This window comes from Pinus tabuliformis, chromosome 9 (genome assembly GCF_031772625.1).
Source record: "Pinus tabuliformis cultivar Carrire ecotype Pingquan chromosome 9, CPIR1, whole genome shotgun sequence".
Taxonomy (NCBI): domain Eukaryota; kingdom Viridiplantae; phylum Streptophyta; class Pinopsida; order Pinales; family Pinaceae; genus Pinus; species Pinus tabuliformis.
In genome coordinates, this window is record NC_142307.1 from 358,145,958 (window position 1) to 358,171,530 (window position 25,573).

At 35.1% G+C, this 25,573-nt stretch overlaps 1 long non-coding RNA gene and 1 pseudogene across 3 annotated transcripts in view; one reads left to right on the forward strand and one right to left on the reverse strand.

Annotated features, from left to right (window-relative positions):
- Positions 1–368: 368 nt before the first annotated feature.
- LOC149148685 (uncharacterized) overlaps positions 369–25,573 on the reverse strand; it is a 110,899-nt gene continuing 85,694 nt past the window's right edge. Inside the window, exons 3-4 of one of the 2 annotated variants that reach the window (XR_016263563.1) lie at positions 793–1,193; positions 371–652 (exon numbers count right to left, since the gene is read on the reverse strand). This is a non-coding gene — a long non-coding RNA (uncharacterized LOC149148685). Of the gene's footprint in view, positions 1,194–25,573 lie in introns of both variants that reach the window. The other variant, XR_016263562.1, reaches the window with a different exon arrangement.
- On the forward strand, positions 14,748–25,295 carry LOC149148686 (gamma-tocopherol methyltransferase, chloroplastic-like; annotated as a pseudogene). The gene is made up of 7 exons (XR_016263564.1): positions 14,748–14,917; positions 15,339–15,508; positions 15,906–16,010; positions 16,158–16,268; positions 24,484–24,576; positions 24,676–24,757; positions 25,032–25,295. The product of XR_016263564.1 is annotated as a gamma-tocopherol methyltransferase, chloroplastic-like (transcript).

Consider the following 25,573-nt stretch of genomic DNA (forward strand, 5'->3'; position numbering starts at 1 on the left):
AAAAGATAATATTGAACATATTATACTTATATTTATTAATTTATAATTTTTTAAATTAAATAATTATATAAATTTTCAGTAAATTAAAAATTATTTAAATTTTAATATACTAAAAATTAATTTTAATTAAAATTTTAAAATTAATATATTAATAAATAAATTATTATTAGACCATTATGGATACAGATTAAAAATACAAAATTAATAAATATAACACTTTTCTTTTATACAATATATTTAATTCCAAATTTAATATAAAATTAATAAAATAAAACATATATAAAATATATTGACTTAGATTTATTTTAATATTTTAATTAATCTCACAATAAATACATCTAAATTAATTAATCATACAATAATTTCAGTGAATTAAAAATAATATAATTTTCAGTTTACATACTCTAATTTAAATCTAACCCTTCTTTAATTTAATTCTAATAGTGTTTATAATCTACAATTAGCCATATTCTTATTTAACCATTAGCTTACTCCAATTTCATGGTTTCCCATAGCTACAGATTGTATCTACCTAACCAAGGCATGAAGGTAGTGAATGTCTCTGAGAACTGCAGGTAAAATTAACACTTCAGAGTAAGCATGTACATACACTAAATACGTATACTGGTTGCCTCTCCCAGGTTATCTTTAACTGTAAAAATCAGACATAACAGAATAGAATATCAGAGCTGGGTTTATCTCCATTTTGACAAAGTCCTTCAATATACCAAAAATCCCCAAAACTTTATGACAAATGGCCAATTGAAGATGAAAATGATAAGTGAATCTTACAGAGACGAAAAACTGGAGCATAAACAGAGCCACTGAACATCTCACTGGGAGCTTCCTAAGTTTGCAATATTGTTACTTCATTCTGTGCCAACACGAAATTTCATCAACAAATGGTAAAAACAGAAACATAAATTGAATCCAATGAATGAAGAGAAGTTGGGGGAGAAGTAATGAAACACCCAAGAGGGGCAGAAGTTGTCCCTGCCACCATTCTGAATAACTTCTTGCCAATGAACTCCTTTCCTCTTCCGCCTCTGTTTTCTTCGTCAATTCAAATAATTACCACTGTCCTGCTGCCATGTCTCCTCTTTGCCCAAGATCTTCTCCTACATTTCCTCGAATCGACAGTGAATGTCGTTCTGAAAGGGACCTTTCCCACCGGGTATCTTGGGCAGAAGCCGCTTTGATTAAAAGAATGCAAAGAAGTGAGCAAATTCGATTATAGGTAATAAATTCCACGGAGCATCATACCTAAACTGAAATGGGTCCATCCATCGGCAAATGAAATTTAGATAGGTAATTCCACGGAGCATCATACATGAACTGAAATGGGTCCGTCCATCGGCCATTGTCCATTCTTCCTCCTAAATTTCCGCAATATGAAGTCTCCCTAACTGCAAAGAGAACAACCACTGATCTACATAATTATCTGTACTGGCAGTGCGATTTTTTTTTTTTTAAATAAATTGAATAACTAACATATTAATATTTACATTTTAATGTTTTTCATAAATTGAATAACTAACATATTAATATTTACATTTTAATGTTTTTCATGAATATTACCTATCAATATCAATTATTTATTTTCTCTTTAAATCTCAATTGCAATTGAAACTCTCACATTAAAAAGACATTAGAAACAAATTGCATATTTATACTTAATTAATGCTACACCATACTTTTAGTTACCATAAAAACAAGGTCTGAGTTACCATAAAAACAAGGTCTGAGTTATAGGTGCATATAAGTTTCAATATATTCATTCGCTAATTTACACTCCACCATACTTTTAGTTACCATAAAAACAAGGTCTGAGTTATACGTGAATATAAGTTTTAATACATTCATTCGCTAATTTACACTATATCGTGAAACTTGGTGGCACAATTTACATTCACTAATTTACATTTATAATATTTCATCTTTAAAATTTATTGATATTATTCTATAAATCAAAAAGAGGGATTATTATATAGATTGGTATTGATTATTTTTAATATTTTGCATGATGTATTAGCATTTCATAATTTCTTTATTAAAACCACAAATGAATAAACATATACGGTAAAACATTATTATTTTATTTTGTTTGTTTTTGAAAGTGCTATATACCATTTCTATTTCTATTTTGATTATGGAAGGAATTTAATCCAATTGTGCATTCTTTATCTCTATAAATTAGAATTTAGAGTTTTAATCTAAAGGGAAAAATGACTTGAAACCTCATTTACTAATAAATTAAACAATAAACATTTTAATATTTGCATTTTTGCATTTCTAAGATTTTATTATAAATTAAATGAGTTAACATGTTGTATTTTTTGAATATCCAGCCTTTTTATGAATATTATCTATTAATATTAATCCAAAAGAATTAAATTATTGAATTTTCGAATTTTCCTTTGTTGTATTCTTTTTAAAATTCAATCACTATTGAAACTCTCACATAGAGGGGCATTAGAGACAAAATTGCATTCTTTATCCTTAATTAATACTTCATCATACTTTTTATTATGATCAAAACAAATACTTTATCCTTAATTAGGACATCCAATTCTTTGAGTTATAGATAGGTATAAACCAATACATCCATTCTCTAATTTACACCATGGAACTAAGTAAAACAATTAAAAAAAAGATAAATGTAAACAAAGTTTCTAGCTCTAAGATTTGTGATATTTCATCTTTAAGAATTATTAATATTATTGTTTAAATAAATGAGTGGGATTCCCTCCCCCAACACACGCTGTGTGCAACATTGTACTTTTTTTGTTTTTTAAAGTGTCATAGGTTATTTTCATGTCAAATCTTAAAGGACTTGAATTGAATTAAATTAAATTTTGAGAGAATTAAATTTTGCAATTTTTATTTCTCTAAATATGAGTTGGGATCTATGAATATTATCTATTAATACCATTTGAGGGAATTAAATTCAATTGAATTTCCATATTTTCCTTTAAATCTTAATTAGGATGAAGCTCTCACATAAACTAAGACAAAATCCATAAATTATACTTAATTAATACTCCCTCATACTTTTCATTACAATCAAAACAAATATGTTATCCTTAATACATCTAATGCTCATTAGATGAATTTTCAGCTTAAAAGTGCCCATGGAACTTTCACGTACATAATATGTAAACCAATCAAAATCCTTTAAATTTAAAAAGAGGTACACGTAAATATTTTGGAGGGAATTTTTTTTTAATTGTATTTTTTACTTATCTCTTTATAGGTTTACTAAAATTTCAAGTGTAGATACTCATTGGATGCATAATTAAATTCCACATCAAACAAGTACCCATTATGCATATTTCTAAGAAGACCCACATTGATAAAAATTGAAGATACATTAAATAAACATGTCAATGAGTACCCATTATGCATACTTCTCAATAGATCCACATTGATAAAAATTGAAGATAAATTAAAAAAAATGTGTATTTCTGAGCAGACCCACATTGACAAAAAACTGAAGATACATTTAAAAAGTGCGTTGAACACATTTTTTAATGTATCTTCAATTTTTATCAATGTGGGTCTTCTCATAAGTATGCATAATGGGTACTCGTTGGATGTAGAATTTAATTCTTCATCCAATGAGTGTCTACACTTGAAATTTGAGTAAACATCTAAAGAGATAAGCCAAAAATACAATTAAAATATGTAGTTTTCTTCTTTTCCTTCCAAAATTTATAACTTTTATTTTATTATTTTATTACTTTTACTTAAAATGCCACTTTTAGGCTGAAATTTCCTCTAATGTTTAGTTATTGGTGGGTATAAACCAATACATCCATTCCCTAATTAACCTATATCATGAAACTGAATAGCACCATTTAAAAAAAGGTAAATGTAAACAAAGTTTTTAGCTAGATGTTAAGAACTTTCTTCAACAATTGTAATATTTAATCTTTAAAACTTATTGATATTATTGTTCAAATCAATGAGTGGAAATTATTATTCGAAATTTAGGGTTCATATTGGATTGGTATTAGATTTCTTTCATAATTTGCATGCTGCATTAACATTTCATAATTTCTTTATTTCATACACTCACAAACACATACAGTGCAACATTGCATATCTTGTGTTGGTTTTTGAAGTGCCATATGCCATTTCCATCTTGAATAGGGAAGGAATTGCAAATTTTTAGTATGTCGAGCATCATACCATATAAATGTTTTATCTCTCCCTCATATCAACTCAACTATATATATATTATATTCAAGGATTATTATTATTATTATTATGTTGTTGTTGTTGTATCTATGGGAATTGGAAATCAGTCCAATCTCATACACGTGTGACACAGGGTCGATTCCAACAACTACCACTATAACCTCTAGGTGAACCATGTCGCCCCCACCACGTGATCCATGGATAAACTCAAGGGGATTTGAACTTGGAACCTCTTGGAACATAATAGTTCATCTTCATGATCATCACCAATTGAGCTGCCCTTGGTGGAGTTGGGGGGTCACTTAAAATTTTTGATTAAAAAAAAGGTAAAGAATATATGTTTTGAAAACATATAGTATGCAAACAATTATATGCAATTACGAAAATAAAGATTCACCATTTTAATTTAAACAAAAAAAATGTACATGATTGGGATTGGATCATTATAATATTTTCATCCATCTCAGTGTATTCAAAGTGGAAAACTTAGAAAAATCAATGTACAAGGCCATGTTTTACTAGCAAGTCCTAGTTTGGAGAACTGGGTGTAGAAATTTTGTATGTTGTATCCCCAACCCAGTGTCAAGTTTTTGAATGAGGTTTAATGCCCAAAACCAACATAACATAAGCTGATATAAATGTTAAGTTTTCATTTAACTCAAAATATAAGACTACTCTACTCTTTAGACATTATCAATTGATACAAGAAATTAAAAGCAAGTACATAATAATAAAATAGACACTTATTTCTGGTCCAATGTCCCTGAAAAAACCCACAAGGGGAAAACCAGTCTTCAAAGATGATTTAATTACTTCTAAAGTAAATAATTACACAATAGAAATAAAGCAAACTTATCTCCCTTTGCTTGCTAATTTCATTGCATAGGTTTACATAGAAATTTGTGCCCCACATAGTCATATAACTCAACATGATATTTGCCTCAAATTATGTGCTTAAACCCCATAGAAAATGCCTCAAATTTTGTGCCAAAAATAACATAAATATTCCTTGAAATTCCGTTCCTCAACTCTGACCAAAACTGTGTTGAAAATCCCACTGAAGCAGCCTCAAAATTTGTGTTGATAGGCACATAATTTTCTTTTTGTAGGTGACCACAAAATTTGCCAAAATTCCTGCCTGGTTCTATGATCTTTGACAACTGAGAGTGCCCTCAAATTTTGGGTGAAACAAACCCATGAAGCAACTGCCAAAATTATGCACACAATTTGATTTCTCTGCCTAGAAACTCATGTTGTTGATCGAAATTGGATCATTATATTTTTTTTCATCTATATTGATGCATTTGGAGTGGAAAAAGTGGACGAATCAGCTCACAGGGTTGTTTTTACTTGTGGGACCTAGTTTGCTGAAATGAGGTTTGAAACTTTTTGAGAGTGTTTTGAGGCATCAAATGATGTTTTTTGAGTGTAAAAATTTAGCACTTTAGCGTGCACCTTTTCATGCTATTCTACACAGAGACCTTTCGAACAACGCAATAAGTGCGCCAATCAGAGTCCATATGCAAAAGTTATGCCACTCAGAAGTTGACCTTCCTGTTTTCACACCTATAGTTCGAGAGGATGTTGCATTAGCCCCCATTATTCATGGAAAAGGGGATAATCACGTGTTTGTGATGTAAAAGACTCTAAAAGAGTCTATTTTGTAACACTAGTTAAGAGTTGATGTATTTAAAATTAACCATTGGTAGCCGATCAGGCTTCGTTATAACCGAACCACTAAGAGGAAGAGGCATTCCATTCTTTCAAGAGAATTTTGTTCCACAGCTGAGCAAAGATAGTCAAGAGAGATAGGAGGTAGAGCAAACAAAGAATATCTATACACTTTAGCAACCCACAGGCCACAAACATTCCTTCTTTGTACCTACAACTATATTTCCAGACAAGGAAAGAGAGCGAACCAACCTCACCTTCCAGCTGAGTTTTCTCCCGAAAGGGTTTCCCAGAGAGCATATCTTGTGTCTTTTGTGTGTGTGTGCGTGCTTAATTTTTTGCTCTCTGCTTTTATATATAATTCCATTCACATGCATGCACTAATTACAATGAAATCCACAGATCTTAAAGTTTAATAAACTACAATAGTGTAGGATTTTCAGAGTTTTAATATAATATTATTAGATATGTTGTGACGAATTATCTAGTGGAATATCCACAGTAGTTTATGGATCATTTGGTATCAGAGTAGTTTTCTTTGGGTATTTTGTGGAGATTGTAGGGATCTAGATCAACCAGACCAAAAATTGTAAAACCCTAATCATGGCCGATAAATATGTAAATGAACCTTGTGATCCTGAGGAGGTGAGGTTTTTGCCACTTGAAAAATAAGTCACAGATATAAAATGAAATGTAAACCTCCTAATGGCGACCCTAAGCAGTAAGATTGGGATATTTGTAGGAGATGGGGGTTCAGATGGAGAGGATAAATCAGAAGGGGGATCGCGTGATCGGGAAGACACGAAGAACCAACTAAAGAAAGAACCCATAAAATATCAACCTACTTCGAGTGTAGCGAATCAATCCATGTTAAAAGTGGACACAAAATTTGATATCAAGTCGTACCATGGAAAGATCGATGCAATGGAGCTAAAACATTGTTTGCAAAACCTACAAGTTTATTTCAGCATCCATCAGATTGAGGAAGGGAAAAATATCTCATTCATGTGGTTGAAATTAGAGGGCCATGCACTGACTTGGAGGGAGAGCCACACATAAGCCCTGAGGTTGGAGGCATAACCTCCAGTGACTAAGTGGGAAGATTTCAAAACCCTCATTAAGTCATGGTTTATCCCATTGGGTACGTGAAGGAGCAGTGGATTTAGTGGCATTACTTCAGGAAAAAGTCGGGCCAAAGCATGCATGAGTACACCACAAAATTTAGAAAGATGTTTGCAATGTTGGGTATCTCTCCAAAGAAATCAATGTACTCCTCAAGTGTTTGGGGGGGCCCACATCACCATCTACATGAGCAAGTGATGTTGTTCAATCCCAAATCAGTGGATGAGGCTTGTGTACAGGGACAGTACTTGGAGAACATAGGCCTAAAAATAGCGCAATCAAGTTGATCAAAGAAGAAGGAGCAATAAGAAGCTTATAAGGAGAGGAAGAAGAAGCAAAAAAGGGGAAAATATAAAAAGACGGTAGCCACAACACACCATTGCAAAGATCCTAACAACCATTGAAACCACTGCAACATTGATGGTCATACAGAGGAGAAGTGTTGGAAGTTGCATACAGAACTAAACACGAAGAACAAGAAGAAAGATAATAAGAAGAATTATCTCATGGTCACTGATTCGAACAACAAATTTGAAAGCAACTTGGATGTAGATGAGAAGATCATTTGTACATCTATGGAAAAGGAGGTGAATCTTAGTAGCCTTCAGCAACAGGAAGAGAAAGAAATGACCAAACTCTTCCATATAAAGATACAAGTCAAGAAGACAAAGATTTATGCTTTGTTGGACTCATGATCATAAGCGAATCTCATTGCAGCACAGCTGGTCAAGAAGTTGTTGTTGGAAGTTCGTGATCATCCAAACCCATCCACTAGGATGGGTAAATAAGGATGCAAAGCTGAAGGTAACAAGACAGTGCAAAATTAGATTTGCTATCAGTGTTGATTTTATTAATGAAGTAGATCTAGATGTGGTTCCCCTTGATGTATGTGGAGTCGAGTTTTGGGGGTCCATACATGTACATGCATGATGCAATATTCATGAGGAGAGCTAACTAGTACCGGCTCATCAAGGATGGAAAATCGTTCATCATCAACGCACACAAAGGCAAGTCAAAAATTTCACTAGTAAGTGCCAACCAAGCCAATAAATTGATAAGTTTTAGAAAGAAGTATGTTTTATTGTTTTTAAGAGAAATTTAGTCTAAAGAGAAGTTAACAAGAGGCAAGGCATCCCTGGAGGGGTGTACTAAGAAATAAAAACAACAATTGGAGGTATCTTTAAAGGTATACAAGGATGTTTTCATAGAACCTAAAGGGTTACTACCTAAGAGAGAAGTGGATCATGAAATCCAATTATTGCCAGACTCCCCAATGCTAAATATTGGGTTGTACAAGTAGTCTGTTATAGAAGCAAGTGAGGTGAAGAAATAGTTGCAGTAGTTGTTGGAACATGGTGTCATTCGACTGAGTACATCACCATGTGGGTCACCCATCATCAGTGTGTGAAAGAAGGATGGGAATTGGTGGATGTGTATAGATTACATAGCATTGTATAAAATCATGCTCAAGAACAGATACCCCCTGCCCAAGATAGACGATTTGCTAGATCAGTTGCAAAAAGCAAAGTATTTCACCAAGCTGGACTTGAAGTTTGGATATCACCAGGTTCAAGTCAAAGAAGAAGATACATGGAAGACCACCTTCAAAACCAAGCAAGGTTTTTATGAGTTGTTAGTTATGTCATTTGGCCTATGTAATGCACCAACTAAGTTTACGATATTAATGAATGATATACTGCGCTCATTTATATATTCATTTGTTATTGTCTATCTAGATGATATACTAGTATATAGTGTTGCATGGGAGGAACAGATTTCACATTTGACCCAGGTGTTGGAAACATTAAAGAAGCACTAGCTGCTAGTAGATCTCAAGAATTGTGGGTTTGCGCATTAGTATTTGGTGTATCTCAGGTATGTGATTGGTGGAGGAGAGTTGAAGATAGATTATTCCAAGATGGAGGCCATCATGAAATGGTCGATGCCTACTAATGTTTCCGAGGTCAGTAGTTTCATTGGGGTAGCATAGTACCTCAGGAAATTCATAGCCTCATTTTCAGCTAGAGCAACACCACTCCAAGCCATAACAACAAGTGGCAAGAGTTTCCAGTGGGGAAAAGGTCAACAGAAGGCTTTTGAGGAGTTAAAGAAGAAGATTAGTCAAGCACCAGTTTTGGCATTACCAAACTTGTAGTGGCCCTTTGAAGTGGAGACAAATGCATGTGGGTATGCTATGGGAGTTTTCTTGATGCAAGGAGGAAGGCTCATTTGCTTCCATTCTGAAGTATTTCGTGGGGCAATTTTTAACCACCCTACCTATGATAAGGAGGCCTATGCCATGGTGCAAGATGTGAAGAGTTGAAATTACTATCTGATGGGAAAGGAGACAATAATCCACACATATCACTAGTTGTTACAGTAATTGCAGGCCCAGAGTAAGCTATAGCAGACCAGACATTACAAGTGGATGTGGTTTTTTACATCAGTCATTTGGTGATCAAGTATAAGAAGGGAAGCACAAATAAGTTGGTCGATATGCTTTCAAGGCCACTCACATCGAAGAATAAAATTTTGGGGACTCTTATGCACATGGAGCCATTCACCGATGATGCATATAGAGAGGCATGTTTAGAAGATGAGGACTTCAAGGAGGTGTATTAATAGTTGCAAAGCCATAGTCATGTGCATTATTGCAACAATATCGTTGACTACCATTTCCAAGATGCATTACTCTACAAACTGGATAAGTTATGTGTTCCTAAAGGTGACTGTATGTAGCTGATTAGAGTGGCTCACACCTCCAAGGTTGCAAGGCACTTTGGTGTAGGGAAGATCATGGCTAAATTGAAGAGGTATGTGTATTGGCCCAAGATGCAAGAGAAAGTATCTATGTTCATAAGAGGATGCATGCTTTGTTGTACCATAAGCCTAGCAACATGAAACATGGTCTATATCATCCCTTACCTATACCTACTCTTCCTAGGGAAAGCATTTCCAGGAAATTTGTGGGAGGTTTACCGATAACTAGGAAGGGACATGAATACTTGTTCATGGTAGTTGACAGGTTCAGTAAGATGTGTGTTCTAATGCCCTGTAAAAATACCATCAGTGGACAAGAAGCAACAAATTTGTTCTTTGGACAGGTTTGGGTGCACTTTGGGATACTTTTGTAGTGGCTACAACCACCCTCCAAAATTTTTCCTTAGCTTCATTTTGGAGCCTCCCTACCAACCATCCTTAGAGTTTATAATACTCGTTTGATATTGGGTTTAATACTAGGGCTTATAAGGTTGGGTTTATAAGATTAGGTTTTATAATTTGATGGTTCATAATATTGAGTTTAATATTATGACATTGGATTGGTACAAAAATCTAACATTGCATTGTGACAAACATTGTTGCAATATGACAATTAATGTAACAATCATTGTCACAATGTTACATTATAGTGAAATTTACTCAACATCGCATTGCAACATTACAAAATTATGGCTTAATATAGTGTTTATTATTAAGGTTTGATATTGGGTTTATAATATTTGGTTAATATTAGCATTTATAATATTGGGTTTAATATTAGCATTTATAATATTATGTTTAATATTAACGTTGATAATATTGGGTACAATATTGAGTTTATAATATTGGGGTCAATATTAGGGTTTAATGTTAGGTTTAATATTAGGGTTTATAATTTGGGCTTATATTATTAGGTACATAAATATATCCAACATCACATTATGACAAACATTGTCACAATGTGACAATCAATGTGTCAATCTTTGTCGCAATGTTACATTACATTGCAATTTATCCAACCTCACATTGCAACATTACAAAATTAGGGTTAAATATTAGGGATTATAATATTGAGTTTAATATTAGAGTTTATAATGTAGTTTTTAATACATGGTTTAATATTACAATTTAATATTGGGTTTAATATTAAGATTTATAATATTGATTTAATATTAGGGTTTATAATATTGAGTTTAATATTAGCGCTTAATATTGTGATGTTGGAATGGTACAAAAAAATATCGAACATCGCATTGTGACAAAATTGTCCCAATATCACGATCAAAGTGACAATCATTCTTGCAATGTTACATTACATTGCAATTTATTCAATCTCACATTGCAACATTACAAAATTAGGGTTTCTGTTATAGGGTTTAATATCAGGTTTATAATATTGGGTTTAATATTATGGTTCATAATATTGGGTATATAAATATATCCAACATCGCATTGCAACAAACATTGTATCAATGTGACAATCATTCTCACAATGTTACACTACATTGCAATTTAGTCAACGTTGCATTGTAACATTACAAAATTAGGGTTTATAATAGTGGGGTATTAGGGTTTATAATGTAGTGTTCAATATCAGGGTTTATAATATTGGGTTTCATATTTGGGCTTATAATATTGGATTTAATATTAGGGTTTACAGAATTGAGTTTAATATTAGAGTTTATAATATTGGGTTCAATATTGTGACATTGGAATGATATAGGAATCTATCCAATGTCACATTGTGACAACCAATGTGACAATCATTGTCACAATGTTACATTACATTACAATTGATTCAACGTCGTATTACAACATTACAAAATTAGGGTTTATAATATTCGGTTTAATATTAGGGTTTATAATATAAGGTTTATAATATTGGGTTTAATATTAGGGATTAATGTTGGGTTTATAATATTGAGTTTAATATTAAGTTTTAATATTGAGTTTATAATATTGGATTTAGTATTGGGTTTGTAAGATTAGGTTTAATATTGGGTATAATATTAGGGTTTAATATTGAGTTTATAGTATTGGGTTTAATAATAGGATTTATAATATTAGGGTTAGTACTACAGTTTAATATTGGTTTAAAATTAGGGTTTATGATATTAGGTTTAATATTTGAATTAATATTATATTTTATAATGTTGGGTTTAATATTAGGGTTTTAATGATATTAACATTAATGTGCATACATCTCGATAGAGTGGTCTTTGGTCTTCTCTTGACTAGTGATCAACTCCAACATATCATCTAGCTATGGATCAATGTTAATTTCAAGAATAATTTAAGTTACTAGAACAAAAAACTAAGGTTGTAAGCAAAAGATTATGGCTAAAAACTAGGCCTTCAATGTTATTAAAACTTACTCAGTTGAATACTTAACTTATATAGCTCAAATTAAAACCTAATACTGAAGTCCCAATATTAAAATGCAATATTTAAAAACAATATTAAAACTACAATAATAAAAATATAATATTAAAATATAATATTCTAAACTTAATATTATAAAACTTAATTATTACTTATATCATTATATAATATCTATGGGTGGTAGCATAATTGACAAAAGCATGTTGGAAAGCCTTTGTATACCCAAGCAATCGAAAATTTAATCCTTCCAAACATGTCTCACTAGCTCACTAGTTGAAAAACAAAATTATAATTATATAATAACTAATATTAATATTAATATTAAATCTAAACCATAGACCTAATAATCACTTGATGTATTTTTATGGGAGTATATCAACCATATTTATTAATGTGCTAATTCTATAAACATAAATAAAATATATTATACATACAAGTGTATATATAAATAAAAAAATATAACAAAAAAATCAAATTTAAAATAAAAAATAAAAATACAATTATTGATATGATTTTTATATTAATTTAAATTTAATTAAATAACATAATAATTTAATATAATAAAATAACCCTATTATCCAATGTTAAAATACAAAGATCAATTATAACGGTTGTGAAATAAATTTTTCTTTAAAAATCTTTACTTTTAATAAAAGATATGTTTCAATTTTTTTTAACCTCTTAGTGACATTTGATAGTAGATTTGTATTCTGTGGGGTTTTATTCATCTCTTAATTAACCTAAAAGAAAAAAAAAAAAAACCATAACTACTTAATGTATCAAAAATTGATAAAATTTCTCATAACCACTTGAGTATAAAAAAATTGATAAAAATTCTAACTTGAAACAATTTTTTAAACTCATAATATGTTTAGAGTGATTATTTTTTTTACAGGGTCATCTCTTAATTAACCTACAGTTTAAAAAAAACTCATAACCACTATCAAAAATTGATAAAAAATCTCATAACCACTTGATCTATCAAAAATTGATAAAAATTCTAACATCAAACAAATTTGTTTAACTCATAAATATCTTTAAAGTGATTATTTTTTTACAGAGTTATCTCTTAATTAGCCTACAATTTTTAAAAACTCACAACCACTTGATCTATCAAAAATTGATAAAAATTCTTTATTCTTTAACTCATAATATCTCTAGAGTGACTATTCACTCTATTTCTTTGTAAGGTCATCTCTTAATTAACCTACAACTTTCAAAGAAAACTCACAACCACTTAATCTAAAATTAATAAAAATTCTCACAACCACTTGATCTATCATGGGGATTTTCGTCATCTCTTAATTAACTTAGAACTTTTAAAATACTCATAACCACTTGATTAAGAAAACTTTGTTCTCACAACCACTTGATTAAGAAAACTTTGTTCTCACAACCACTTGATCTATCATGGGGATTTTCGTCATCTCTTAATTAACTTAGAACTTTTAAAATACTCATAACCACTTCATTAAGAAAACTTTGATCGCATTTTTTACTGGATTTCCTGGCATAAAGGATGGAAATGGGTCCTGAATACAAATTACCGAAGGAGAAAAAGATAGGACACTACAAGAGGAATGGAAATTGTTGATGCATTAAAGTGATAGGACACTACAGGAAGAATGGAAATTGATGAATTAAAGTGATGTATTTTTCTATTTGAGAAAGGATATAAAATGAAAGATGTATTAGGGAAAAATATAACAGAGATATATCACAAAAAGACAGAAAATATAACATAATCATGTACTAGTTTTTTTCGTTAATTGGAAGAAGTAGCGTTTTTTTCTGCTGAAAACAAAAAAAATACATATTATCACACCGATTATATTATTGAATCTTAACTTCCAATCTTGTTGTTTAACTTTTAATTATCAAATAATGGATGCTTCTTTGGTCATTATTGTTCGAAAGGGGATGAATGATCGTAATCGCTCCTTACAGATCGATCTGACATTGACAATGTACTTGACTTCGTTATTTTTTAAACTCTTGATAGTGCTTTTGACATGACCTTCTATTGGAATATGGTCACTGAGGATTATAACCAGACTGTCCCACTGAAAATATCAAATTTTAGAATCCGATTTCGTAGGAAAATGCCAAAAAGATGACTTGGCTTGCTTCGGAAGAGAGACTTTCTCTTTGATTTCACACTGAAAGACTTGAGAGTCGCATATCTGCGTGGGCAGGGAGTATGCCAGTACAGGGAATATATAATTTCTTTTACTAATCCTTGGGTCCGTTTCCAGCAGCACTCGTTTTATTGTGATAGGATGATACGGAAATAATATTGACAATGAGCATTCGTTGGTGGCGGTCGACGTTCAGCAGAAATGGAGCGGATCTTAAAGATCCAGAAAACAGTAATATGATGTTGGAGACAGATGTTCAATGGAGTTAGTAGACAAAAAATTATTTAATTATTAGTTGAATATGAAATATTGGATCTTGATGTTTGATGACTATGTTCGATGATAACGCTGTAATCCAGCATTATAAATTGAGATGAATGTACGAACCTTTTGATATGTGGTGTGGGATTCAGTCCTGTGTTGTGTTTGATTCTGAGGAGCGACTGACTGATTGATTGACTGATTGTATTCAGAATGTCGGGGGAGAATGGTGAGGTGAGCGTGGAGAAGGTGCTTTCGGATGTTGCGGAGTTCTACGATCAGTTCTCGGGTGCGTGGGGAGCACTTACACGTCGGCTTCTACGACGTCCCTTCTCCGCTTGACAACATGGTGGAAGAGTCTCTAAAATTTGCAGACATTTCTAGTTACAAGTAGCCATGAAAATTTTCGTACCATCGTCCTTTGGTTTGTTATACAAGTATTGATTTGATTTTAAAGATTTGTTTTATCGTTTTGAATTTATCTGGAGTATAAATTTTGGGAATATTTCACGATTTAATGTACAACAGTAAGATTGGTAATATCTTCTAACTTTGCTGTTGTTAATAAAATATTAAAATATTTCTACGATCAGCCATAATGATGATAGTGATAGATTGTTTGTGATAGTCAAGGATGCCGATCTTACCATGATAATGATCGTGATAGTTTGATTGTTTGTTTTTTTGGGTAGTTGATTGATGGATTTGTCTTCGGTGCTACTTAGTTGGGTTGGTCCACTCCTTAAATCTACTCTGAGATTTCGACTGTTATTGGACGTGAATGTTTTGTTTGTTGTGTTGAAGACGAGGAATCGAAATGGCCAAGGCGTGTGCTGGATGTTGGGTGTGGATTAGGAGGGAGTTCGAGGTATTTGAGTAGGAAGTATGGAGCCCATGTTGAGGGCATCACCATCAGCGAATGGCAGGTTGAAAGGGCCACCGCCCTTACTGCTGCCGAAGGTCTCAGCGATAAGGTATATGGAAATTTTCAACTAAAGGCTAACCTAAGTACGATCGCTAGTTAGGTATATGAAAATTTTCAACTAAAGAAGCACCTCGCTAGTAAGGTAAAGGCACTAAAAGCTAATTAGGTTAAATGAGTTAGGGTTGGTAAATTTTGATAATATTTTGGAATTTGATGCACAAAAGGCTAATTTGGTTGGGTGGGTTAGTGAATGATAAATTTTGATAATATTTTAGAATGTGATGACTTAATTTTAGTGTGAATATTTCAATTTAAATCGTAATTAATTAATAGAATAACGTCAGCCGAGATATTCCTATTTAGATCGTAATTTGTTGCTGTTGGTTCCAATATTTTAAGTTTTCTAGACTGAAACTGGAGATTTTGATTTGTCCACGTTTACACAGGTTTCTTTTCAACTGGCTAACGCATTAGACTAGCCTTTTCCAGATGGGCAATTTGATGTGGTATGGGCAATGGAGAGTGGAGAGCACATGCCGGATAAAGAAAAGGTGAGCTAAGATTGGTTTTCTTTTTTTTTTAATTGGTAAGTGGACACGAGTCTGAGTTTAAACACATAATTTCAAGTATATAATGTATTACTTATTATGCAGTTCCGGAAATAGAAAGTCATGTCTATGTCTCGATTTATTTAACAGTTTATGCAAGAGCTGGCGCGAGTAGTCGCTCCTGGTGGTTTGATAATAATGACGACCTGCTGCCATAGAGACCTATTGAAAGGGGAAACCTCTCTGCAGCCTAGTGAGCAGGTATATGGATAATCAACTGTGAATTACTATTGCAACTCTTTTCAGCTTGGTTTAAAGTTTAAACATTTAAAATATTACAAGGCCACTTAGGGTGAAGGGTCTTTTAGTTTAGTTACAATATATATGGTTGTAGCTAAGCCATGTGGATTGTAACCTATGTCACCAAGTATGTCACCAAGTTTATGGAACTTTAATTTTGAAGTTTGAATTTTGGTTAATTTAAAAAACTCAAACTTTATAGAAGTTGACTAATTTTATAAATCAAAACTCAAAACTTCATGTCACATTTCAAGTTTGTAATTTATTTTTACAATTTCCATATCTGTTATAATATTTTTGATTTCTTACTATTTTATCTCTCATATATATATATATATATATATATATATATATATATATAAACGAATTTAATGGCTAATTTCATTAAAAAAATTCAAATTCAAACCGAACTAAATCATTAATGAACTTGAACTATTACAACTAGACTATGGATCTGACTCAATTTCAAGACATTTTGAAGAGGGGCACGTGCCGGAGCGGGGAAGCGAGCCGAAGTAATCCAGTAGCCAACGCCTCAGCTCTTTTGCCATAGCTTCGACCAATCACAGACAGGAGGTTTGCAAATGGACCAATGCATGTCTTCACGATCCCTTCCGCCAGGCTGCTAGCTGTTACTTTCCCATGCATTACTCCCTATCGACGTGCAGGCACCTGTCGGCACCTGTATACAACCTCTTCTGTCAACGGAGACTCGCAACACCCTTCTTTGCACCATTTAACCAGCTTCATGGCTCTGTTCTAAGTTTCTTGGCTGGCCAGATGCAGAGCTGAAGCTTTCATTTTTTTCACTCTTCCCTGGTGCTCCCGTTCTGGCTCCAATCCCACTTGTTTTCACGCTTATGTTGGCGTTCTTCTTCACGCTTTCCCCTCGGCATGCGTCCGGAAAGAGGTCAGTATTTCTTTCATCTTTGAAAGTTGTTGTTGATTTACAAATTACAGTTAATAGGAATATAGTTATTATTGTTGTGGATTCATACAATGGCATGGTCATGGAATGCTGTGACTACTTCTTAAACTGTTTTTCGCAATGCAATGATGTAAATAGTGTCTATTTTAGAACTTGTGTGACAATTTTGGTTTTTGTCTAAGATTACTCATGTATAGAATGGGAAGTTCCTTTCCTGGACAAATGTGGAAGGGACTGTCAATATCAAGCATGTTTTTTTAGCTTGTTTACTCCCTCAGGGTATCCTCAAAATGTTCTCGGCAATCTTTCAAAAACTGAGGAAGTTTATAGTAATTTACAAGCCATGCTCAGACATAAGGTTTAGAATCGGAGCTTGGTGGTGCATTGTCGAGGTATATTGTTGCTGTCTAGTTTGTCATGAATCCCCCTCTTGTTAGCTTATCCACAGAAGTTTCGGCGTCGGAGTCACTGAAGACCACCCTGTCCAGAACCAGCAGCTCCCACCATTACCGGAAACTTTTTCGGGAACGGAATTTTTTCACGTGACCGGATCCCTATTTCTGAACGAAATTTCAAATTTTCATTGGGATCGGGGTAGTGTCCTTTAGATGACCTGTCTTGTACGTGAGGGTTATGAATATTTAGGATCATCCCTTTTCGGTCAATTTGCTGGAGTGGTGTCGTCATCCATAGTTATGATATCTGGCCAAATAGTAGTTTTTCTGGGTTCGAGCCTGCCTTGAATTCTGGAGTTTTCTTCCCAGTGTCATCTTGGCGCTTTCTCGACTCTTCTAACCGCATGTCCTTGTGTCAGATCGGTTCCATCCTCACATATTTCCCCTCACCTGACATTTATATAATCCAGGTATCTCTTTTAGAGTTTAGTCAGAGGGTGTTTAAATTCTTGTACTAAACTGGATTTGGAAATCTAATCTTGATAAGTGTCCCGACTGTTAATCCAAGGAGAAAGATTTTTTGGAGGCACATGGACGGTGGGTCCGATGTGTCGACCACGGAGGCTTTGATTCGGGCCACTCTGATGGCTGAGAGGGCTTGGGAGAATGCCACGCTATCCGGGGGGTGGCAATCAACCCTGGATGACGTGGTCGTTAAACCGTCTTTGCATGGTGCTGATAGGGAGAGGGAAGGACGGTCTTCCCGGAGGAGAGACAACTCTAAACAGGAGGAAAAGGTTATACACGAGCATATGAACTGCTATAATAAATCCCGGAACCCTGTCAAAACCACTGCTCCGCCTTCTGCTATCAAGCTGGACAGCATTCATCTGACTGAAAGAATTGAAAGTTTACAGAATCTTGCCTTGGTCGGTAGGTGGCATTTTCCGGAAATGGACGATGCCGAGATGAGGAAATGGTTAGCAGTCCATTGGAAACCAGTGATCGGATACACTCCCATTATCTCTAACCTCATGAAGGAGTGGTATTGCTTTCACTTCTTGAATGCAGCTAATGTCGAAGCTATCCTCAAGGGTCCTTGGGTTTTTAGAAGGAGTTTTCTCGCTCTTTATAGGTGGTATATTGGGTATGATCCGTTGAAAAACACTCCCTCAAATAACCTGATCTGGGTAAAACTCCCAAATCTTCCCTTCGAGATGTGGTCCAAGGAGATCCTCGAGGAGATAGGCAACTCAATTGGAAGATTTGTCTACGTAGATCCATGGTGTTTGGGAGAGAAAGAGAAGAGAATAGCGTGGATTCTCATAGAGAAGGCCTATAGGGGGGGATGTCCAGATCACATTGAGATAGCATGGAGAGATTTGAAAATCAATCAAAGACTGGATTTTTTGGGCATCCCATTCAGATGCTCCGCATGCCACAAAATAGGCCACCTCATAAAAAATTGTCCTCGGCATTTGGCTCCAAAAAGCATGGTTTTTCATCGAAAGGCGAGGACAAATTCTTATTCTGCCAACTTATCTGCGACAGAATTGTTGGATGAACAACGTCCTACAAATCTGGATCCTAAAGTTTCCTTATCTCCGCGGGTATTGTCACAGGACTTTTCTCAGATCCCCGAAGCCAGACCTGACAGCCCGGTTAAGTTTGATTGCCCTATGATGAGCAGACCTATAGCTTTTCAATGCACACCCATTCCGGAACCAAGAGATGACAAAGCCGTTCCTTCCCTTGTGCCTTTTCAGCTTAAGGATTTCTCTCTGGGGTCCCTCCCCATTCCTATTTCATCCTCATCTCCGACACCTGATAAAAATCTTTTATCATCGAAGAAAGGAAAAGAGCCAATTGCGGCTGTCACTCCTGTAAATTCCCCAGCTTCGTCTCCAACCAATTTGTGTGACAGTGATTTAGACTTTCTCCTTAGCAGAAAATCTCTCGAGCTGGAGCCATTAACTATCCATAAACCAAGGAATCTTGCTTCTCCTTTCATTAGCCCGGTCTCTGCAAAGAATATAACTGTGAGAAAGAAGCACAGGGGAGGTAGCAGACATTTTAGGGGGAGGACTACTGTTACAGACAGTGGGGTAAGGAACCTATCCCTGGTCGATGTTCCCATATATGATATGTCAAAGTCTCAGCCTCTTAGAGCAAGCGCGGCTAGAGAATCTTCCAAATGACATTCATTATATCTATGAATATTAGAGGTCTGGGCGCAGACCTAAAATTTTTGGCGCTAAAGGATATTTTCTACTCAGCTCGGCCGAAAATAATTTTAATCCAAGAAACTATGCACAACAGCCATGCTTCCATTTCTTATTTTAGGAAAATGTTCCCTTCATGGTATCTGGTAGCCTCTGAGGCAAGAGGTCTGTCAGGGGGGCTGGCAGCATTATGGGATCCTCAATGGATCAGAGCCAAAGCTTACAAGTGTTTCGCTGGAATTATTATCTTAGTTTCTATCAGGGGAAAGGCTTCCCTATAAATATTTTAAACACATACACGCCTTATAAGAATAGGACTCCTTTCTGGGAGAAGTTAATTGCCTCAGAAATTTTTGATATTGAATCTCTGGTGATTGCAGGTGACTTAAACGTAACATTAAGCTCTGATGAATGTTGGGGATGTTGCAGAAAAAGGGATCCGCTTGCAGACCGCATAAAGTTTGAACTTCTGAACAAGAACCTTGTGGATATCGCCCCATCAGAAATGAAGCCAACGTGGGATAATGGTAGAGCAGAAAAGGCGTATATTGCCAAAAGGATTGATCGGTTTATAGTGCATGTAAGCATTATAGATAAATTGGGCATGCCATTCTCATCAGTTGGGAATGCATTTGTATCTGACCATAGGCCAATTCTTCTTAGCTGGCGGGAAAAAGGATTCAGAAAGGGGTACCCATTTAAATTCAATAGAACATGTTTAGAAGACCCAGCTTTTAATGATATCATCACCAAAGCATGGAAGGATTTATCTGCTAGAGCTATGTCTCCCCCGTTTTTGACTTTTAGAGACAAGATGGTTGCTGTGAGAAAGGTGGTAAAAGAATGGAAAATTGAAAAAAGGAAAAAGGACAGGCAGGCGATTCAGGAAACACAACGGGAGCTGGACAGCATTTTAAAATCTATGGATGCAAACTCTTGTCCTTTTAGCATGAAATGCCGCATAAGAGAGCTCGAAAGAAAAAAACATATTTTGCTGAAGCAGGAAGAATCTTCATGGAGGCTCAAAAGCAGGGCAATATGGCTCAAAGAAGGGGACAGGAACACAAAGTTCTTTCATAAATATGCAAACGCCAGACGCGAGAAAAACACCATATGGAAGATAAGTGATGGAAAGGGGGGATTCTTTGTCTCTCAACAAGACATCTCAAGGGAAGCTGTAAGACATTTTAAGAGTCAATATAGAAGAAGGGATGGCGGTGCTTTTCAGGACATTCTATGGGGTATCGACTTGGTTCCTCAAATGTTTGATGATGAAAAAAATGAGTCCCTGTTTCAGCCAGTTACAGAGAATGAACTTCTTGGAGTGATGAAGGCCTTTAAAAAGGACAAATGCCCAGGCCCGGACGGCTGGACAATAGAATTTTTTACTCATTTTTTTGATATCATTAAGCAAGATTTACTGAGGATGGTTGAAGCATCTAGAATGTCTGGCAGTATTCACCACATCACAACATCCACTCTGATTGCTCTAATTCCTAAAAAGGTGGATGCGGAATCCTTTCATGATTTCAGACCGATCTCATTATGCAATATTACCTTTAAAATCATCACAAAAATTATTGCTGAAAGAATAAAAGCAACTCTGGCCTCCTTCCTCACTAAGGATCAACATGCTTTTCTAAAAGGGCAGAATATTTTGGATGCCGTGGCTAATACTCAGGAGTGTCTGTTTTCTATGATATCAAAAAATTTAGATGCGGCCATCTTGAAAATTGACTTGCAGAAGGCCTATGATTATTTAGACTGGGGGTTTATTAGATGTTTATTGGCTAAGATTGGAATGAGACCTAATTCCATCAGGTGGATCATGGCATGCATAGAAAATGTGAACTACGCGGTCATCATCAATGGAATACCTTCCTCTTATTTTCTAGCTGAAAGAGGGCTTCGTCAAGGATGCCCCCTTTCGCCTCTCTTATTTATCCTGGCAATGAACTCTCTCAGCATCCACATAAACAAAGCGGTCTCTGAAAATAGATGCAGGCCTGTCAAGATATGCAGAAATAACTTCATATCGCACAATCTCTTTGTTGATGATGTGCTCATATTTGCAATGCTTTGCAGGGTTTCGTGGATATGTTTAAATGACATTCTTGATAGATTCCAAAGAGCCACTGGGCTTCTAATTAACAAGGCGAAATCCACCCTCTTTCACAATGATATCAACATGGAATTGGTGAAATGGATCTCTGAGTTGTTTGGTATAGAGACAAGATCGCTCAAGGATGGCCTTAAATATCTAGGTTTTCAGCTCAAAGCTAAGGGATACTCCAAGACTGATTGGCAATGGTTAATAGAGAGATATTATAAAAATATTTCGGCATGGGAATATAGGAGTCTTTCTTTGGCAGGCAGAATTATATTATCTCAAGCAGTATTATCGCAGTTGGCTGTTTATTGGGCTCATTTATTCTACCTTCCTGCAAGCATCATTCACAAGATGAACAAGGTTTCGGCTAATTTTATCTGGGGCGGTAAGTCAGAACAGCGGAAATTCCATCTCGCCAAAATGGAAAGAATCTCTTTACCCAAGCGCCTTGGTGGCTGGGGATTAATGGATTTAAGGGCTTTTGGCAAAGCGCTCCTATGTAAATCGCTGTGGAGAGGTATCTTCGGGGAAGGGCCATGGAGTATCACTGTTAAATTGAAATACATGAAAGGTAAAAATCTGGAATACTGGTTCAGAACAGGATCGATTGGATCCAAGCATGGATCTGCTATTTGGCTTAGTCTTCGGAAGATTGAGCAATACTTTTTAAAGAATCTGAAGTGGAGGATCCATTCTGGTAGCAGAATATTAATTGGTATCGATCCCATTTTGTGTGGTCACGAAGACATATCCATTCCCGAGAGACTTTTATCCTTCTTTCACAGGAATGGTATCTTTACATGGGACAAGCTCATATCCACCTGGCATGGCTCTGCCCCTTTATGGAAGGATGCCAACGATCTTTGTTTGCCGGAGAGTCTGGTTTTGTCATGGAATTCTGTCAAAGATGCTCTCAGTGGTTGTGGGTTTCAACGCTTTGGGTCGGCTGATCACTTAATATGGACTGTGCCAAATGCTCAACTGTCGGTCCGGGTAAAAGATATTTACTCTGATATGATCAATTCAAAGGTCTCTCACTCAAGCTCAAAATTTCCTGTGGCCCTCTGGAAGTCGGGATGCCCCCTTAAAATAATCTGCTTCGCGTGGTTGGTGTTCAACAACAAGAATTTGACGTGGGATAATTTAAGAAAAAGAAGCTGGCACGGTCCAAGCAGGTGTTCGATGTGCGAATCTGCTGAGTAGTCCAATTACCACATGTTCTTCCAGTGCAAATCCTCTCTGCAAATCTGGTATGATCTAGCTATCCTTTATGGTTTTCCTCACGTTGCTTTTGTTTCTACCCATGCAGCTTTCGAATGGTGGAGCGGGCAAAGAGAGCCATGGCGATTTCTCATTATTATTGTGCTATGGTGTGCATGGAAGTGGAGGAATTGTAAAATCTTCAAAGACTCAAAGGAACCCCTTAATTCTATTCTGCAACACATCATTGCCATCTATGATTCAGTTTCAAAAAGGCAGCCCAAAATGAAGAATACAATCACGAAAGAAAAAGAATGTTTCCTCAATAGGTTCCCTAGTGCATTCTTTGCCGGAGCTAAACAACAAAATATATCCGGCTGTGGATTCTCATTTGCATGGACGAGAAGCTTCAATTTCTAATTTCTTGGAATGGAGGATCAGGCTCTAAAAGGATGGCTGAGGCTAGAGCTCTAGCAGGCTTTCTTGCCTTCTGTGTTTTCTTTGATGTTCAAGCTATTTCAATATATGGTGATTCTAGGCAGGTGATTGATCATGTAAATGGTGTTTGCCGCATAAGGAGCCCTCACATGGCAGGCTGGATGGACAAGATAATGTTCTTATGGGGACTCACGAGAGATTGTTCCATTCAACTCATTGGTCATGAACAGAATCTCCAAGCTGATTGCCTATCCAAGGATGGTCTGCTCTTAGACTCTGGGTCATGGTCTATGGAAGTAAAAGAGGAAGAGAATTCCTGTTTTGTCCAGGATTTCTTTATCCCTGGTTATTAAATTTTGATGCTTCTTTGTTTTTCTTCTGAAATGGTTTTTGGTTTAAACCTTTGCTGATGCATTTGACATGCCTTTTGGCTGACCTATAAAATTTCTCAGTTCAATATGTCATGATCTGGCTTGTGATGTTCAGAGGTCTGTCTCTTTATGGACCTATAATGTTGTATCTATCCTCGATGCTTCTATTGTGCTTCTATCATGACTGCTCCATGATCCACCCTTTTGTATTTTCTGAAGCTTTTATATTGTCTCAATATAATACAATGATGCTTTTTCTCTCTGAAAAGCTAGACTATGGATCTACTTCAGGGGAGGCATCAATTGAAAACCATGTGAATATGATGTTCCAGGAGACATTATGGGGCCTGCAATGGATGAAAAACGATTAAGAACAGTTTACAACAATTTAGAAAGGTTGGAAACCACTTAACAAGCATGCATGTACAACTAGCTGCATAAACTTTTCCAGTTCAGCGAGAGGCATGTGTAAGTGCTGCGCTGTGACATCACAATTTTTAAATTGACATCAGGAGCTCTTGGACAACATTAGTCGTGCATGTTGCTTTCCTGCTTGGTGCTCCACTGCTGACTATGTGAGGATGGCGCAAGCCTTGTCACTACAGGTGAAGTCATAGTTTTGGCGTGAAACAAATCAAAGACAGTTGACATTAAAAGAGATTTCACTTTGTAGAGTTCTGATTAATTGAAGCTTTTTCCAGCAGAATATCAAAACTGCAGACTGGTCTGTAGTTCCCTTTTTTTCGACAATAATAGACAAACTAACTCCGGTTCTCGAACAAGCTGGTAAGGTTCTTTTACTCCAATCTGCTACGATTGATGGTCCTCACTTTCCTTTTGGTATGTTTTATCTTTTATTAAATAGATTAAGGTAAGAAGATAATGTCATTCATGTCTACAAATAATCGAAAGAAGGATTCAGTTACCTAAAGATATCAGTTTGATGTTGGTTGATATACTTAGTCGATAATTGAAATTTGGATTACTTTTCTGATTATTAGATTGCCCTGAATTTAACACTTGATTATCGTTCAGTAATTTGGTTTGGCTTCTTGGACAGCATTCAAGGCTATGAAAGGTGCAACTCCTATTCATCTATGGCTGTACGGCTTCAAACAGGAACTAGTAAAATACGCAGTTATCACTGCTCAGAAACTTGCATGAAGAACTTCCAAAATAGAACTATGCAGTTATTACTGCTCAGTAAAATGCGTGAAAGCAAAATAAAGTTATTCCAAATGCTCGTTTGATTGTATGAAAATCCTTTATTGAGAGTTCCAGAGGTGGAGTGATTTAAAATATTATTACAGGAAGTAATTGTACAGCTATATGCATGGTTTGACTTATTATTATTTTGTTAATTGAGTAAGCGGATGATTTGTATTTCAAGTTTATTTTGGGAGTAGTAGCAAGCCATGCCCTGCCTTTAGGGAACCTAAATGTAAAATGTGAATATTGATGCAGAAGGGTATTGTTATGTAATCAATTTGGTTAAACTGTAAGTGTGCTTTTCTATGGAGTACGGTAAAATGGCTTTCGAAACTTCGGGAGTTTTTGATTTGTTCACATAGAGAGAGTCTTTGACTTTTAAAGTAGTTTTTG